This window comes from Benincasa hispida, chromosome 4 (assembly GCF_027475165.1).
Source record: "Benincasa hispida cultivar pf3 chromosome 4, pf3_genome.v1.1, whole genome shotgun sequence".
NCBI classification, from domain to species: Eukaryota; Viridiplantae; Streptophyta; class Magnoliopsida; order Cucurbitales; family Cucurbitaceae; genus Benincasa; species Benincasa hispida.
In genome coordinates, this window is record NC_143481.1 from 40,722,392 (window position 1) to 40,741,348 (window position 18,957).

At 35.7% G+C, this 18,957-nt stretch overlaps 1 long non-coding RNA gene across 1 annotated transcript in view; it reads left to right on the forward strand.

The window, feature by feature from the left end:
• LOC120075589 (uncharacterized) overlaps nucleotides 1-13,529 on the forward strand; it is a 40,270-nt gene extending 26,741 nt beyond the window's left edge. Inside the window, exons 2-10 of the long non-coding RNA XR_016528966.1 lie at nucleotides 9,293-9,384; nucleotides 9,494-9,595; nucleotides 11,468-11,574; nucleotides 11,664-11,789; nucleotides 12,058-12,151; nucleotides 12,245-12,355; nucleotides 12,828-12,926; nucleotides 13,090-13,226; nucleotides 13,310-13,529. This is a non-coding gene — a long non-coding RNA (uncharacterized LOC120075589). The remainder of the gene's footprint in view (nucleotides 1-9,292; nucleotides 9,385-9,493; nucleotides 9,596-11,467; nucleotides 11,575-11,663; nucleotides 11,790-12,057; nucleotides 12,152-12,244; nucleotides 12,356-12,827; nucleotides 12,927-13,089; nucleotides 13,227-13,309) is intronic.
• Nucleotides 13,530-18,957: the final 5,428 nt, after the last annotated feature.

Sequence of the window (18,957 nt, forward strand, 5' to 3'; positions counted from 1 at the left end):
AAAACGATCGCTTAAAGAATCGAGAGCTTATATGATAGTTGCCTCGCGCCTAAACGATCGCACACTGTCGCCTACACGATCGCATAGCTTCTCTAAACGATCGTATAGTGTGTCGATTTTGCTAAACGATCGTTCAGTAAAATCTACACGATCGTGTATCTTTTCCTAAACGATAAGCATTCTGCTATGCGAAAGCGTCTTTTTCCCTCCCACTTGCTTATCGTCTACACGATCCGTGTTTCATCTTTCCTCTACCAAATTCACCAAAGACCACGCTTTGGGTTCTCACTCCAAGAATACCCGGGGCTCTTTTCTGGTGGTGTTGTCCCCACGATGTTCGTGTTCGTGCTGCTGTTGTTGACGCTACTGCTGGATATGGGTAGATCGCATGGAGGGTTCCGCTGCGTTAAGATCCCAAGTGTCGAAGACTGTCTTCAACTGGTATGGAACTCTTTTCTTTGTTATTTATCTTGTTCTTAGTATGCTGATAATTAGTGTTTGTTTGCATAATTGTTCGTATGAATGTATAATGTTGTATTCGGTCACTGTGAAATTGGAGCGATCTGAATGTGCTCTTGGAACTCTTTGGTAAGAGTTCCTTCAAAAGGCAATGGAGGATGTTGACCGGGATGAATGGGTCAAAGCCATGGATCTCGAGATGGAGTCGATGTACTTCAACTCGGTATGGGATCTTGTAGATCAGCCTGATGGGGTAAGACCTATAAGTTGTAAATAGATCTACAAGCACAAACGGGGTACTGATGGGAAGGTGCAAACCTTCAAGGCTCGGCTTTTGGCAAAGGGTTATACCCAGGTGGAGGGAGTCAACTATGAGGAGACTTTCTCGCCTGTTGACATGTTAAAGTTGATTCGCATGATAATGTATCGAGGTAACGTGATCGTCACGAAGATCGTCTCAGAGAAAAACGTTGTTGATTCGTTTACGAAGGCTCTCACGGCTACAATGTTTGAGTGTCACCTTCAGAGCATGGGTATACGGGACCGCTCGCGGCTGGACTAGGGCAAGTGGGAGATTTTATTGCACTAGGTTTTTATGCCCTAGTTTATTGTTTTGTACCTGTTTACTTATACTCCCCACTTCGTTTTAAGACAAGTGGGAGATTGTTGGGGTTTGTACCCTAAAGTCTCGTGTCCAGTAGTTTGTAAACAACTTTGTACGAACACTTGTGATGTATAATATAAATGATATTTACTTCACTACTTGACTTTGCACATTTAAATATTTTTATTTTACCAAAAACCAATAAACTTAATATCCCAAGTTATCTGTATGTAACTTAAGCATGTATGCGGTGACATACAAGTGGATCATGTCTTGAGTGATAACCAAAATGGTCTGTATTATATGGATATAGGAGGAAAACTTTATCCTGGTAATGCTACAGATGCGGCCCGCTTTGTGGAATGGTCACAAGTGTTGTGACTTATCATATATGGTCTAATTCTGATCATTCGTGTAGGGGACATGCAAGCGGGAGCGTCCTATACAAAGAGTTTGTATAAGACCTAACCACGAAGTGTTAATATCTTGTCATATAACACCGTTCATGACCAAGACTTCACTTCACTAGGATGACCAAAGGTAACATGACCTCAATCTTGAGTGAGTTGGGAACTTCTGTCATTGAGGGCAGTTCTTTGATTTGCATGGGTGTGAGTGGCTAGAACGCCGACTCAAACCTACCGTTCTGGGGATTCGTTTGATTTGGGAGCTGGGAACTCAGCTTCATAAGATGGAATTCACTCCTTCCCTGAGGCAGGGGTAAGTATATAGATAGCTCTCTTAAGTGCTTATTTTAGGGCTTGAACGATGTGGTGCCACACACCTTCTCATGGCCCGAGAACACATAGTAGGACTATGTTGTATTGTTCATTAGAGGGATCAATGGTATTTAAGGAGGAAGATGTAATTATAGGGGCAAAATGATAAATTGGTCTATTGTAATTACGAGCATCTGTGAAGGGTCATCGTACTGATGATTGGTTATATCCAATGGACATAGAAATATATCTATGACAAGAAGAGTTCAACTGTCGGTCTTTAGTGGAATGTCTGATAGTTAACGGATGGTGGATATCGTGACTAAAGAGTTTAGTCAACTATTCACGTACCGTTGGAACTTCGAGCCATAGGTCCATAAGGTCCCCTTGGTAGCTTGGATACAAGTTGAGAGTCAGTTTTTGGGTTAATTTGAAATGTTCAAATTAACAAGAAAGAGTTCAATTATATATGATATAATTGAACGAGTTAATTGAATATGATATAGTTAACTTTATGTATGAGATACATTAATTTGGAGGAAATTGGATATAAATATGATTTATATCTAATAGATGAAAAATATTATAATTAATATATGATATTAATTTATAAGTTATGAATGTGATAAGATCACATTCATTGGACGGTTATAAAAGAAATGGGAAGACACTTTTTTATTCTAAATAATGGATGAGTACATTATAAATAGCAGACGGTGTGTTGATCTCGGTATGCGTGGATATTGTGAAAAAGATAGAGTCATCGTTTAAAAAAGCAGTGCCTATACGATAGTGACTGCATGATCGCTTACATATACGATATTACTGAGCGATCGTATACCAATTACACCGTCGTGCGCTATTATCTAAACGATCGTTTACCTTTTTCCTAAGCGATAGTTTAGCTCCTGATATTTACTAAACGATCGGTTAGTTTTTCCTACGAACGATCGCTCACCCTTTTCCTACACGATCATTTAGACGATCACTTACTTTTACTACACGATTGTATACTTCACCTAAACGATCAAAGCATATTATCTATGCGATAGACGACCACATCTCCCACTTGCTTAATTGTTGTATACGGTTTCTCTTCCTTCTTCCCTCTACCAAATTCGAACAAAGCCCACACTTTGGATTCTCACTCCAAGAATACTGAGGGCTCTGAGTGGTGTTGCCTTCTCCATTTTATGCTATTCGAGTGATGACTGTTCGAGGTAGACGGTTGGGCTTCAGACTCGCCGTGAAGAAGAAATCTTCATCTGGTATGATTTCTTGATCCCTTTAGCATTATGAAAGTATATTTGAATGTATATGCGATAATTCTGTCACAACAAATTGGAAAGATCCGCTTCCACTCGTAGGTACTCTTAAATAAGAGTTCCTTCAATTAATGCATGAGACATACTTTCGTATGGTAGGATTTTAAATCTACATGGTATACAATATGCACAAACATGTTTAATTTAAATATAACATACATCACATGCATAAAATATTTAAACAACACTCATATGGACCAACTTTGGCATCCTAAGCAAGCAATAATCTAATTTATTACAAAAATTAACATAAAAACAACTTGAAGGAACTCCTGGATCGCCCTGTTAGGATATACTAGCATGCAACGGAAGCAAACAGAATCAATAAGTCTAACGCCTGGATCCTTACACATTATGATCCGACCGCTACGACATGCATACTTAGACTTTTCTATCATGAGATGAGTTTTGGTTGAAATTTCAAAGAACATATCTAAATTTTATTAATTAGATAGAAAAACTATATAAAAATTTATTTATCAAAACACCAGGATCCATAAAACATTAGCGTGGTGGTACAAAATGCATGTGCCTATAATAGTGAGTTTGATGGTTGGCCATTTGAGCGACGTCCAACTCTGCCATCTACGCTGTGTCCTTACCTACAAAGTCTGTAAAAATATAGGATGAGTATATAATATACCCAGTAAGTAGTTCTCACGTAGGGTAGTGACCAAATACACAATCACAAGCAACATGTCATGTAAACATATGATTGGGACCGAAAATGTATAATAACATGTGGTGGTCGGTTATGCTTCCAACATAAATCTCTCCGCCCTGATAGAAAGATGAGGACCTAAGCGAAAACTAACCCATCTGATGATTAGCGGGTCATGCAGTCAGTAGGGCCAGAGTCGCATCCAACATCAACCATTAGCATAAACGCTATGCTTCCAACATAAATCTCTCCGCCCTGATAGGAAGATGAGGACCTAAGCGGAAACTAACCCATCTGATGATTAGCGGGTCATGCAGTCAGTAGGGCCAGAGTCGCATCCAACATCAACCATTAGCATAAACGTCATGCTTCCAACATAAATCTCTCCGCCCTGATAGGAAGATGAGGACCTAAGCGGAAACTAACCCATCTGATGATTAGCGGGTCATGCAGTCAGTAGGGCCAGAGTCCCATCTAACATCAACCATTAGCATAAACGTAATATTGGACTAGACGGGTGCAACCATACATACCCTGCTAGTCTCTAGCATAAACATAACGTAAGATTAGGCCTGGAGGGGTGTAACCATACATGCCCTGCCAGCACTGGAAGCATAAATTTTTCCGCCCTGATAGAAAGATGAGGACTTAAGTGGAAACTAACCCATCTGATGATTAGCGGGTCATGCAGTCAGTAGGGTTAGAGTCACATCCAACATCAGCCATTAGCATAACCATAAGATTAGACTGGAAGCATAACTTACACCTAATTAAAACTTGATTTTAACGTAATCGTGAACAAACATAATGCATGGGGTCCCTTGTAGAGAAACGTGTTCTAAACATGTAATGCAATATAACAATTAACATAACCATGCAACATAATAAAGGTACACTACCATAGAACATTTAAAGAGAGGGTGAGATAAACTACTTACCTTGACTGTGATCTAATTATTCCTTATTATTCTTTATGATTTTATCAGCAGAGTTTTCCCTTTTTAAATCAAAAGAAGAGATTTGGACAGCACTTTACCCGAGCTTTTCTCTTTTAATCTCACAAAACTTCCTCACTCACACGGTTCTTTGTTACTGAGATTTGTTTGAGAATGGGTTAAATCTTCAGCAAAGGGTCCTATTTATAGTAGTTTTCAGCTCTTCTCAGTGTGACAAATCATCGTACAGGTGGCTTCTTTAAAATTACTTATGGTTTATGGATTCCTCTCAATAAGACACCTAATCTTGGCTAACGTTTGCCCTTACGTCATCATTCTTTGTTTGTGTTCAATTTTAGGGTTTTTCCATATATAATCTATAAGATCGTGGCCAAATTCAACGCATAATTCGCGCTTCTGTCCAAATCTCGCTCACTTTGCTCTTAAAATCTCGCTCTCTCCCGTTTTCTCGCTAGGAATTTACTCTGTCCAGCTTTCTTGCTGGAAATCCCACTCTCTCCACTCTCGCTCTCAAATTTTCTCTTCCGTCTCGCTCTCTCCAGCTTTCTCGCTCTCGCTCCCGCTCTCGCTCCCGCTCTCTCGCTCGTTCCCGCTCGCGCTCTCGCTCCCGCTCTTTCCTACTGTCTCGCTAAGAATAGCTCTCTTTACTCTCGCTCTCTCCAACTTCCTTGCTATAATTCTCGCTCTCTCCAATTTTCCTTCAATCTCGCTCTCTCCAGGGATCTCGCTCTCTCTACTCTCGCTAGCATCGCTCGCTAGGTTTCTCGCTCTCTAATTCTTTCTTCGATCGCGCAGCTCTCTTCTCAGAATCTCGTTTTCTCCAGTTTTCCCGCTGGTGTGGCTCTCGCTCTCTCCCACTTTCTCGCTCTCGCTCGCTCCCTTATTCATTATCTTTTGGATAATGAATAAATTTCCAATTTCCAATTTATTTTTTTTATTTTTTTTTATTTTTTTTCCTTCTAAATTTCCACCCCTTTAAATAAAATTTCGTCCTGCTTATTATTTGATATTTAATTTCCTGTATGCGTACAAATCTGGGTCGTTACAATAAGTACTCTAATTACATTTAATTTGAGTGCTAAAATTATTCCCAAATAGAAACTTCAGAAGAGAGTTTCTAAACTATATACCTTTGATGAATTCTCCTTATTCCAAGCTGCTCTCCACGTGATTCTAGCTCCAATTCAACAGTGAATCACTAAGAGATCTTCTCTACTATTCTCAGCCTTGAATTTGAGTAGTAGAACTCAGATTGGAGCGAATTTGTGAAGGGAAATATAGGTTTTTAGATGATGAACAAGCTTTCTGTAGGAAACTTATTTCCAGCAGCCAGCCATACCTTCATCAGCAAAAATGGAGTGTTTTATACATTACCCTCATGCAGGTCCGTTCAGCAACCTTGACACTTCAATTTGCTGAAGAAAGTGAGAAATGTGTGTGTTTCATGGATGAAAACCCCATTTTATGAAAATGTGGGACGATCCCACTCAAAACTAATTTCCAATGCTTTTATGTTTAAATTCAAATTTTAATTAATTTTAAAAATTAATTAAAAATTAATTTAATTAATTCATAATTAATTAAATTTAAAACATCAAAATTCAATTTCGCAAATTGAATTGAAATTGAAAATTAATTTTATTTTTAATTAATTAAATAACAATTTAATATCAAATATTAAATTAATCACGCATCTAATTTTAAAACACAAATCCTATTCACGTAATTAATATTTAAATATTATAAACTCTCTAATTTAGTTTATTTTCGATAAAATAAATGCTAATTAATTATATCAAATATAATTATACAAACCCTAATTTGAATTTGACTTTATTCAAATTCAAACCCTAATTTTAATTTGAACATTTCAAATTGATATTATACCAAATTCACTCAATTTATTAATTCAAGGAGTTCATGTTTTACGAGCTAGTAGAGGAACCTTATGGACCTACAAATCATGAGCTCCAACGATTTAAGATTAATTGGCTAAAAAAACTCTTTAGACCAAATTAATCAGTATTCGTTAACTATCAAGTCACACCACTATAGCTCGATAGTTGCACTCTCCTTACTGTAGATATATTTGTGTCCACTTGATTTAACCATAATCAGTAAGTCGACCTTTCATAGGTTGTTCGTAATAATGGTTGGGTCAGTATGCTGTTTTACCCCCGATATTACATCTTTCTCCTTAAGTTCTGATCCTCTAATGAACAATTGGTTTGTGATCCAATCACTAAACTGGATCCCTCTCAGGCTAATGAGTTGGTGGGACCCCTTGTTCAAGACATAGCTTCAGTACTTAAGAGAACAATCTTTCTTCTATCCCTAAATCGAGTAGACGTGAATTCCTTATTGCACCTTATATCCCCAGTTATCTACCCCTTCTTACCCCTGAAATGGGAGGCTTATTGAGCCAACACTCACTTATGCAAATCTAAGGGTAATCTCGAATAAACAGGAGTTCATAGTTAGCTTAAGATTAAGATCGAGTTACCTAGGTCACCTAAGCAAAATAGTCAGCCTTAAATAGTAAACAACGTTATAAAGTAAGAGTGACTTATTTCTTGATCCGATCTTACGCGAACTCATTGCATAGGACGCCCTTACTACTCATGTCAATACATGAACGAATCAACTGTTGGGGATGATGCTCTAAACTCTCGTTGGATCCTATAGTTTGTAAACACTGTATTGAATAAACGTTTGTGATGTAATAATATATGATACTTTTATTCGCTATTGTCTATGAAAAATTAGATGTTTTTATTGCTTTACCACAAACCAATAAACTAAGATCTCTGGTTGTCGTTGTAACTTAAGCATGTATGTGGAGACGTACAGGTGGATCATGTCTTAAATGATAACCAAAATGGTCTGCAGTATATGGATATAGGAGGGAAACCTTATCCTTGTGACGCTATAGATGCGCTCGCTTTGTAGAACAGTTACAAGTGTTGTGACTTGCTACAAATAGTCTGATCCTGATCATTCATGTGGAGACATGCGAGGGGATGCATCCTATATAAAAGAGTTTGTATAAGACCTGACTACGAAGTGTTATAGTCTCGTTATATAACGTCGTTCATGACAGAGACTTTACTTCACTAGGATGACCATAGGTAACATGACCTCAATTCTTAGTGAGTTGGGAACTCTTACCTTTGAGGGCGGTCATTTGATTTGCATGGGTGCGAGTGGCCAAATTGTCGACTCAAACCTACCACTTTGGGGATTCATCTGATTTAAGAGTTGGGAACTCAGTTACACAAGATGGAATTCACTCCTTCCCCGAAGCAGGGGTAAGTAGATAGATTGCTCCCTTAAGGACTGATTTTGGGGCTTAAACGATGTGGTGCCACATACCTTCTCATGGCCCGAAAGGTGTCCACAAATAGTAGGACTATGTTGTATTGTTCATTAGAGGGATCAGTGGTACTTAAGAAGTTAAATGTAACTACAAGAACAAAAGGATGAATTGGCCCAGTTGTACTTACGAGCATCTGTGAAGGGTTATCGTAGTGTTGATTGGTTATATCCGATGGACACAGAAATATATATCTGTGGTAAGAAGAGTGCAACTGTTGATCTTTAGTGGAATGCCTGGCAGTTAACGGATGGTCACTACAAGAATTTTGGACTTTAATGTCGGTTGGAAAAAGTGAAATCAGATGTATACTGTCGGTTTTGTTTTTCTTAAAAAGTGGATCTTTAATGTCGGTTTAAAACCGACATTAAAGACCTGCTTCACTTTTTCCTCTAACTTTCTATTTTCCCCCCATTTTTTTCATTTCCCTCTTTCTTTCTCAAGATCTTCTTCCAAGCCTCGTGAAATTCATTTTTTTCATTTTTTTTCCAAGACATTAAAGACACTTTCGAAAAACGCTTCCCCTTCCCGGAAAACCCACATTCTTCTAAGCCCTAGCCCATCTTGCCTTCTTATCTCCCTTGGTCTCACTCCTCTGTCCCTCCCTGTTCTTGTGAGGCCTATTTCGGCAATGGCTTCACCCATCACTACCAGGACTGCCTTATCCTCTGAGATCACTCCCAGCGATGGCTTCCAATCAGCGGCTAGTTTCGCCGTTGAAATCAAATGTATAATGGATTTTGAAGGCTTCAGACACATTCACAGTGAATTCGTTTTGTAGCAAGGGTTGTTTCCTCCTCTTTATGAAAAGATTTGTTCGTTGCCTTGTGGAAATCAAAGTCTAATTCTTTCTTTTCTTTCCATTTTTACAAGTCCCCGTGTTAGGAGTTTGGCATGTGTGTTTTTCTGAAATGGTTGTGATCTTTTTGGAATTGGAATCGTTGATCATATAAGAGATACTTCTATACTCGTACATGGAGTCTCATCATAATTCTTCACTAATTTAATGAGTTTCCTTTCTTCATGTTCTTTTTCTTAATTTTTATTTGTTGCTTGTAGGTTCATTTTGTCAAATTATGTTGTTGTTTTCAGGATATTAGTTCCATATGAACAGGTGATTACTATTGCTTACCTTAGAAATCTATCTTTTTGCATTTATCTGTGTTTTTTTTGTTTTTTTTTTTTTTTATGTAAGTTTAAAGCTGAAAGGATTGCTTAAAAATCAAACAAGTTTTGCGCCATCAGATATGTTCCCTTCTCATGACATCACTTCGTACAAATGCGGAGGTAATTAATTTGGACAATTTGTTTAATAAATCTTTAAATTTGATGGCCATTCTTGTTGAGATCTTGGTAATGATTGGCTTCCTTTTGCCCCATTCCTATGTCATGTTAGCTTGAAGGGGAAGCTGGGGAGCCTTATTTTCGACGTCTGATCTTGCGGTCAGTCGCCCATATAATCAGACTATATAGTACATCCCTCATCACTGAATGTGAGGTCTGTTCTATGAGAATAAACTTTTTAATTATGACATGAAAATTTGGATATGAACTTCATTAATTGTTGTTTTGTTATTATTTAACATCTTTAACTTTTGGTATACGCATATCCAACCTTAATTAGTTCACAGATTTCAATACCAAGACTTGACTGCTTCATATGTGTCTGACTTTCTGTCAACTGTTTCAGTTCTTATTTATATGTTTTTTTAAACAAGAAATAACTCATTGATATAATGAAAAAAAAATGTTACAGGGGTACAAATTACAAAGGGAGTGAAAAAGAATAAAGGAAGAAAAAAGGAAAAATCATGAACTCAGAGAAAGAAGCAAAATCAAGAACTTTAGAGACAAATCAAGCAAATAGAGGTCAGCTGAGAGAACAATAAATCTGCTAAAGAACAACGGATTTATCAAATAATCCCACCTTCTTTGAACAAAAAATCTTTAGAGCTTGCAAATCAAGGCTGAGGTGAAGATGAAAGACAAGGCGTATTATCATCGATGGCTTTCACGCTGCGCAATCCCTTGGTTTGTTGGAGAGGACAAGAGGTCAACAATTACGTGAGTTGCTCAAACATCCCAATCAATACAGTACAAGAATAAAAAATGACTATTTATACTAGAGTAAATGGTTATCTTGATTCTCCACTGACCACTCCAAAAGGAGCTGCAACAACCAAAAAGAAACACACAGTGACTGAAACACTACGAAAAAGTAAATTTCAACCAGAGCTTGTGGAAAAGTGCTAAATGCTTATTTACGGGCTTTAGAGCAACAAATCTTCTAATTCCAGAAAACTTAGAGCAATCACACAATTCTATGAGATGAAAGGTTAAAAGACAATGTGAAGAGATCTAAGCTTTTTCAACAGCAAAGAAACCGAGAGCAACAACCACAAGATAACCAATGGGAGCTCCAAAACACCAACCAAATTGTGGTATAATAATCGAACATCTCCTCATTATCGCATCTAATCCTATATTTCATAAGTGGACTAAATACATTGAGGTCGTCTGTCATTTTATATGTAAGAAAATATGATGCTAGTCTTGTGTGTTTCTTGGTTATTCTTGGGGTAGTTATTTGTTTTCTAATGCTTACGTACTTGGTTCCTTAGTTTTTGTATTTTAGTTCTAGTTTTTGGAGAACCATTTTTTGTAATTTGGTCTCAAGACCTTTATTTTAGGAGGATAGTTAATTGTGTTGCTGGCTGGTTGAAAGTTTTGAATAGCTGGTTGTAAGTTGGAGACATTTTGAATAAAATTTTAATTCCAGACTTGAGTTCCATCAAAATACAGGCTTTTGGGGTTGTAGCCTGAGAGCATTACTTTTAGTGGCTGATCAGTAATCCAGAATTCCTCTTAAGATTCATGATTACAACCTACTGCAAAGTGCCAATTTTGAATTTGCCTGCAGCTCCTATGAGATTTTGCAGAAGGGATGGATTTCCAAGGCTCCTCCCACTAAAATTAAATGTCTATATTCATATATCGAGATTTTTGTTTTTCCTTATAGAGGTTTTCCATTTTTAATATAATATGATAATAAAATCACTATTTTGAACTCATTATTGAGTTTCTAGTTATATACGTTTGCACAGATATATATATATCAAGAAATTCAATGAAAAGTGAACTAAGTTTTTAGTTTCATATCCATCTATCTTTTTTATTTTATTTGTTTGTTTTTTTGTGGTACCTATATTCTTGTCACTTTTGTTGTAGACAAGCAATACAATATTGAGCTTTTTATGGAAATGCTTTGAAGAATGTTATACTGCTTCCTCATTATTCTACATTAAAGCTTAGACTTAAACAGAATCTAAATCTACTGTATAACTATAGTTTTCCCTTTTACCAAATGCAGGTTTTCTTCAGTATGCTATTAAAGGTTACTTTTCTTGATCTACCATCTTTTCACGATGGGGGACTCTACTTCCTGACTGATGATGCTTCCTCTAGGAATGATTATAGGTACGCCTTTTATCCACATCTCTGAGCATGTGATGAAAAAGAAGATGGACCTGCAATCCTTAATTTACCTTACCTCGTTTCTCATGCAGGAGTATTTGGTGCCTTAAGAATATGTCCAGATAATGAGAGAATATATGTTGAACAAATGTCCAGTATCCCCATACAATCAAGTGTGTGAAGTGTTCAAGAGAGAGCTTGGCATGACACCGGATAAGGTACATTTACTTGGCTAAACCTGTTTCATATAATCAGATTATGCATTTATTCTGTTGAATGGAGATTACTTTTGTAATCTGACAGAAGCTGATTATCTTGATTGTGTTACTGTTACATATGAATTGGCACTTTTGTTTTCTGTATCCTGATTACATTATAGAACGTTTCAATGTGCGTGACAAATTGAAGTTTCATTAACATTTGGCCTTTCATATGATTATATAAATGTGATTATGGTTATAATATTAATTTTTCTCCTTGGATCAGAGTCTGCCTGAGGTTCATGCAAATGCGGCAGAAACATTAGTGTTATAGCTCGTAATGCCCCATCTGCTCTTGCTGCTAAACTTTCTAGCCTCAGGTTGACCAAGAACCGCTTCTTTATTTTTCAGTTTTTATGGTAGTATGTAGATAAGTCATCGTTTTTTTTACTTATCAATCATTTCTTATGCAGTTTTGTTGCAAGGATATTTGATCATGCTTTGGAAGATTCACATTCAAAGTCTGGCCTTGTGCATTCACTTTCTGTGTGCATTTCTTTGTTGGATCCAAAGAGATCATCAACGTATTCTCTTTTGTTCCACTTTTTCCGAATCAACATATGTATGAATGTCCAATTCTTGTTGATCCAGAGACTGTTGGTGCAATGCTCCCTAAACTTAGTTAGTATATGATGCTAGTTTCATTTATTTGATGGTGCCTTAGTTCACACTTGTGCTCTCTATATTCTTTAAATCAATGGGCTAGATGTATAAAAGAAACTATAGAAGGCATACAACTATCAATATCAGGTCAATAATCATCAAAGTTTCAGAGAAATATTTAATTGTTATTGATCTGATATTGATAGGTGTGTGCGCTTTGTGGTTTCTCTTATACATCTAGCCCATTGATTTGACATGCATGTACACGGCAGGAAAGCAGCATTGTGAGTAGCACTATGAATATAGCAGCATGGTCTCCATAATTGCAAATATTTGATTTACTTGTGGGAAGTAAAATTCTTCTATTAGTTTCTGATAGCACTTGTCTCATAGGTGATTTGTTAAAACTCTTAAACTTGTCATCTGATGATAAAAGTATTACCCATAACATATGAAGAATTACGGCCTCCTCTTGGAAAACATCGTTTGAAGGTAGGTGCTTAATTTGCATTGTATAAATTTATATGTTCAAGGTATAGCTCTCTGCTAGAAGTTAGGTTTAAGAGAATTTTGTTTTAGAACTTGATATTGTTCTTGCGTGTTTTCTTAACTCATATCCTAACTTCAATTTTGCTTCTTTGCAATAAACTTTCAGGAACTATTGACATAGATCTGATTACCACAGGAGTATCGGCAAGTGAAAGGATGCAAAGTGAGAGTTTATTATCGGCAACTCGCAACATTATTATGGAGAAAATATAGCTTGGAGGACCCTCCATGCGCCTGGCTAAAGTATGCTACTAACTTTTACTGTGTTCAGTAACTTTACTTGTTAAGTTGAAGTTAAATTCTAAATCTTTCCAATTCTTCTGTAGTTACTGGATGAGCTAAAGAAGAAGAATCCTGATAATGAAGTCCATCCCAACAATGTATATTACATCTCTTAATTTCTCAAATCCTCCCAAATTTGTAGACAAATAAAATTGTGTTGCCCTTACACAGAAGATTCTGTTGCCCTTGTAAAATCATGATCTTTGTATTACTTGTAATTTGTGTTTTTAAGGCCTGAATTATTGTACGCCTTTTAAATTATAATTCTATAACAGGATTTGCAGATTAAATGTAATAGATTTACAATCCATACATGAATAATATGTCATAGCCATAGCGTTCGATGATGATGTGTCATGTTATACTTTTTTACCGAAAAATGGATTAGGCAACGGAACTTTAAAAAACGGACAATAATTGATAAAACGGACAGATTCGGGCTTCAATGTCGGTTAAGAATAAAAAAAATAGGCTTTAATGTCCGTTGCAACCGACATTGAAGGCTGTGTTATTGGTATTATTGAAGCCCTTTAATGTCGGTTTAAAACCGACATTAAAGCCCGAATTTCTTCTAAGGGTGGATCTTGTGGCTAAAGAGTTTAGTCAACTATTCACGTACCATTGGAGCTTCAAGCCACAGGTTCATAAGGTCCCCTAGGTAGCTTAATGGATTCAAGTTGAGAATCAGTTTTTGGGTCAGTTTGAAGTGTTCAAATTGACAAGATGGAGTTTGATTATATATAATATAATTAAACTGGTCAATTATATATGATATAGTTGACATGATGTATGAGATATATTAATTGGAGAAAAAAGATATAAATATGATTTATATCTAGTGGAGGAGAAAAGGACTATCGTTTATATGTTGCATATGATGTGATATTAAACTATAGGTTATAAATTAATATAATTATATTTATTTTTTATTAAACAATTATGAGATATTGTTGATTTTTTTCCATAACCGCACGAGATAGTGGAGGTTACATTCAGTTTTCGTAACTGAAGGATAAAATAAAAATAGTTTTCATTTTGCAAAAAAGATCAGACAATTGCTCCACGATTAGTACACTGCCCAACGTTTAGTAAACGAGAGCATACATGATAACTCAAGTTGTCCTTAACAATTGTGTACACGTACAACTTACCTATACGATCGCATAATCTTTTCTAAATGATCGCGCACGTGAGCGATCTCACCAAAACGATCAGCCTTATTTTGCTAAATAGTCATGCACCTTTTGCTAAACGATCAAGCATCCGTCTATACAATAGACTTCAAATATCTCCCACTTGCTTGGTCGTGGTAAACGATCGTTGTTTCCTCTTCCCCTCTACCAAATCCAATAGATCCCATAACTCCTAGATTCTCACTTTGAGAATACCAAGGTTACTGAGTGGTGGTGTCCTCCTTGCTATTTTGTTCATGTAGAAGACGGTTCAGAGGTGAGAGACAATGAGATTTTGTGGACGATAGACTTGGCGATCACAGCGACTGCGTGACTTGCCGATCCTGACGAGAGCAAGAGATCAAAGAAGAAAAGTTCTTCAAGAGGTATGTCTCTCGGTCCTTTGTTGTTTAAGTTTGTAAAGCATGTTGTAATTTGTTGTTAAATGCATAATTTGTATGTTTGTTTGTGAATGCGGTATTTCTGTCACAATGAATTTGGAACGATCTTGCTTTCGCACATAGGTACTCTTTTATAAGAGTTCCTACATTAGGATCACATCGTTTGTAACACCTTTATAACAACTTGTAACAATTACAGAGTGGGCCGCATCCGATAGTGTTACCAGAATAAAGCACCCAACCTTATTCATATACTATACATAATTTTGACTATTTACTCAAACCTGATTCGCTTTTATGCCTCCACATAAAGTTTAAGTATTCATATAATAACCATGAATATTAGTTTATTGGATTTAGACTTTATAAGTGCAATTCATAGATTCAATAACAACTTTATTGAAGTAATGTCGAATAACATATTTATTGATAACAGAATCTGTTTAACTTTACAAACTACGAGTTTTAGGACATACAACCTAACACGCCCAACCCGACCCGGACCCGAATTGTCTGAACCTGCCTTCCAACGCTCCAAAAGAGGCTGAACCGAACAAAAAAGGGTTGAATCAGACCCCAGGCAGCTGAACAGATCGAACCGGCCTACTCCCGCGAATCGGTCTACGAGCGGGCGTGTTTCTGGGCTAGGATGAGCAACATTACAATAGCTCGACTTCATTGAAGAGCAACGTTGTAACGCTCTAAGGACAGCGTTGCAACACTGTCTAACAAAGGCCTCTTCTCCAATTTTTCCAACTGAGCTTACTTGCTTGAATCTTCAATTACATCCTAATTTCAACTCTAATAAAATTATAGATCCTTAAGCACATAATAAGGCTCATCAAGAGCCAATTACAATTTTAACAACATAATTAAAGAGAAATCTAATGCCAAAGCTGGGATGAAACCATATCAGTCATCACAACATGCATGTCTAGAGACTCACCCACCAAACTCAAATTCACGTTAATTGAGTGCTTAAATCATGCTCTGATACCAATTGATAGAGTAAACATGCATAAAATAGAAGCTAACATAATCATTAAGCACTCTAATTACATTTAATTTGAGTCACAAGCATGCTAAAATACAAGTTACAAACAAAAGGGTTTTAAAAATTACAACTTTTGTAGAATTCCTCTTGTTCCGTGCAAATCTCCACGAATTTGATCTTCAAATCTTTAGTAGACCACCAAGAGAATCTTCTCTACTATTCTTAGCTTTGTATTTGAGTAGTGGAACTCTAAATTGAGAGGGAATTGGAAGAAGATTGAAGAGGGTTTGAGAGAAAAATAATTTTCTGCAGAGTTATTTTTTTCTAAAATTCTGATTTCCTCAATTGAATTCTGAAAAACTGAAGCTTTTAATCACTTCATTCATGTAAGTACTCAGTCTTCAGCAACTTGACACATCAAATTGCATTAGCTAAGTTGCCTAGGTGTTGAATTATGGAAAAATTCACTAACAATTCTCAATCTTGGATAATTCCACTAAAACTCAAAAATTCAATTTCAAAGTAATTAATTATATTTAATTTAAAATTAAATTAAATATAATTTAAATTCAATTTTAGAAAATTGAATTTCATTTTTAAACTTGAAATAATTTTAATTCAATTAAGAAAATAATAATTTAATATCAATATTAAATTAATAAGACATCTGATTCAAATATGAATCATATTCATGTAATCAAAACCTAAATAATATCTAAATATTTGAGCTCTCTAAATATATTTAATTTTAATAAAATTAAACGTTGATTATATGAATATAATTATCAAAACCCTAAAATTGAATTTGCACATCTCAAATTCCAAAACCCTAAATTTTGAATTTGAACATTTCAAATTCACTTAATTATTTTTAATTCAAGGTTTAATTTTTTCCGAGCTAATAGAAAGACCTTATGGACCTACAGATCATGAGTTCCAACGATTTGAGATTAACTGGTTAAACTATTTAATCCGAATTAGTCAATATTCGTTAATTACTGAGACATACCACTATAACTTGATAGTTGTACTTTCTTTACTGTAGGTATATTTTTGTTCACTTGATTTAACCATGATCAATAAGTTGATCTTTCACAGGTTGTTCGTATTTACAACTAGGTTAGAATTACCATTTTACCCATGTAAACATATCTTACTCTTAAGTCTCCACAGATTCTCCATTGAATAATTGGTTTATAGTCCAACTAATAAACCATGTCCCTCTCCATCATGAGAGGGCAGGACCCCTTTGTTCAAGTCCATAAATCAATACTTAAGAGAACAACCTATCTACTAACCCTAAATTAGGTAGGAGCGAATTCCATCTTATAGGACTATGTCCCCAGCTCTCTATCTGGTTTTATTCCCAAAATGGGAGACTTATTGAATAGTGTTGTTGAACTATTCTCACCTATGCAGATCAAAGAATAATCCTGAATAAAGAAAAGTTCATAGTTAGCTCAGGATTAAGATTGAGTTATCCTAAGCCATCAAATTGAAATAGTCAGTTTTAACAGTAAACAATTGTTATAAAGAAAAGTGACTATTTCGTAGTCCGGTCTTATGCAAACGTCTTTTGCATAGGATGCCCCCACTCGCATGTCTCAACATGAAAGTTTTCGGGATCACATTGTTTGTATCAGTATACAAAGTGGGTTGCATCCATAGTGTCCCCAGGATGATGTACCCAATATCAGTCATATACTTCTAGACCTTTTAGGCTATATACTATAATTTGATCCTCTTTTATGTCTATACATAAAGCTAAAGTATTCATACTATAGTCATGGGTTTGTTTATTGGATTTTATAGCAGAGTGCAATTTCAATAATACTTGTATTGAAAAATAGAATATGTTTCATATATTACAACAAACTGCGAGTTTTAGAACATTCCCAACTCTTTTTACTTAGTATGATTTGAACATTTTAGATTCTAAGATTTCTCAAGTAATTGAAATTAACTTTTTGCATATCAAAAGATTCATTCTCAATCACCTTGTATAATATAATTAATGAGTTGTTTTCTCCTTAATTAAGTTGGAGTTAAATCACAAACGACATCGTTTCTGTTGTTTATTCATATTCATATGAAGGTTTGGATCATCCTAAAGATGGATGTGGCGGAAATAAGTGGCCTTTGGAAGTTGTGTTTGACCTAGGCACATAGTTCACATTGATCATGATTCAACTATGATGCCACAAATTTGAATACTGATCATAAATTATTGTTGTTCATTGAATTTCCTAGGAACTATGTTAGGATTGGAAAATTGTTGCGATTTTTCTAGAGCAGTCTAGATTTCCCTATCGAGAGTCGTTGGAAAGTCTTACATAAACTCTTTCGACTGGATATAATAAATCTAAGAGAACAACTCATGACAATAACCCGCAATCAAAATATATCACTAATAATTTAAATACGAAAGAAATAGCTGATTGTGGAAGGTACAAAACGTGGCAGGGACGTAGGTGAATCTAAATTGCACAACCAAAGTAAATGGATTTTTATTAGTAAGGACATGCCATTTGACTTGAATTTTTTTCTTTTCTAATAATAAAATAAACAATTCATTGATTAATAAGAAAAGGGGAAACTCCAACACTTAGAGGTGGTTACAAAAAAAACTCCCCAATTGAGAAGGAAAAATGATAAACTATAATGAGGAAAAGTATGTGTAGATTTGCACTAAATGAAATCATTAGATAGAACTGAATCCATAAGATGATCAAATGTAGAGGAGAAATCCTTGAAAAGATGTCCACTACGTTCATCCCAAAGAGTAGAAGAATGTACAAACAATAGCCAACCACTATGTCTTTTTAGAACCACCAAATGAATGCCCTGCCAATAAAGAAGCTAGAAGATTGAAAATAGAATTAGGGTATGGTAGGGACAACCAAATAAACAATGAGCAAATAAGTGAATTGAAATTTCAGATGATGTTGTTGACGTAGTATCAAGTTTCAACATAAGAAAGCTTGCACTATCTTCATACTTGGGTGAATAGTGTGTAGTTGGTAATAAATTCTCAAGTTGATCCTAAGTAACCGCTAACGTTCATTGGATTTTAAAGGAATTATGTTGTTGAGACTAGAAAATTGATGTGATTCTTCATGAGTAGT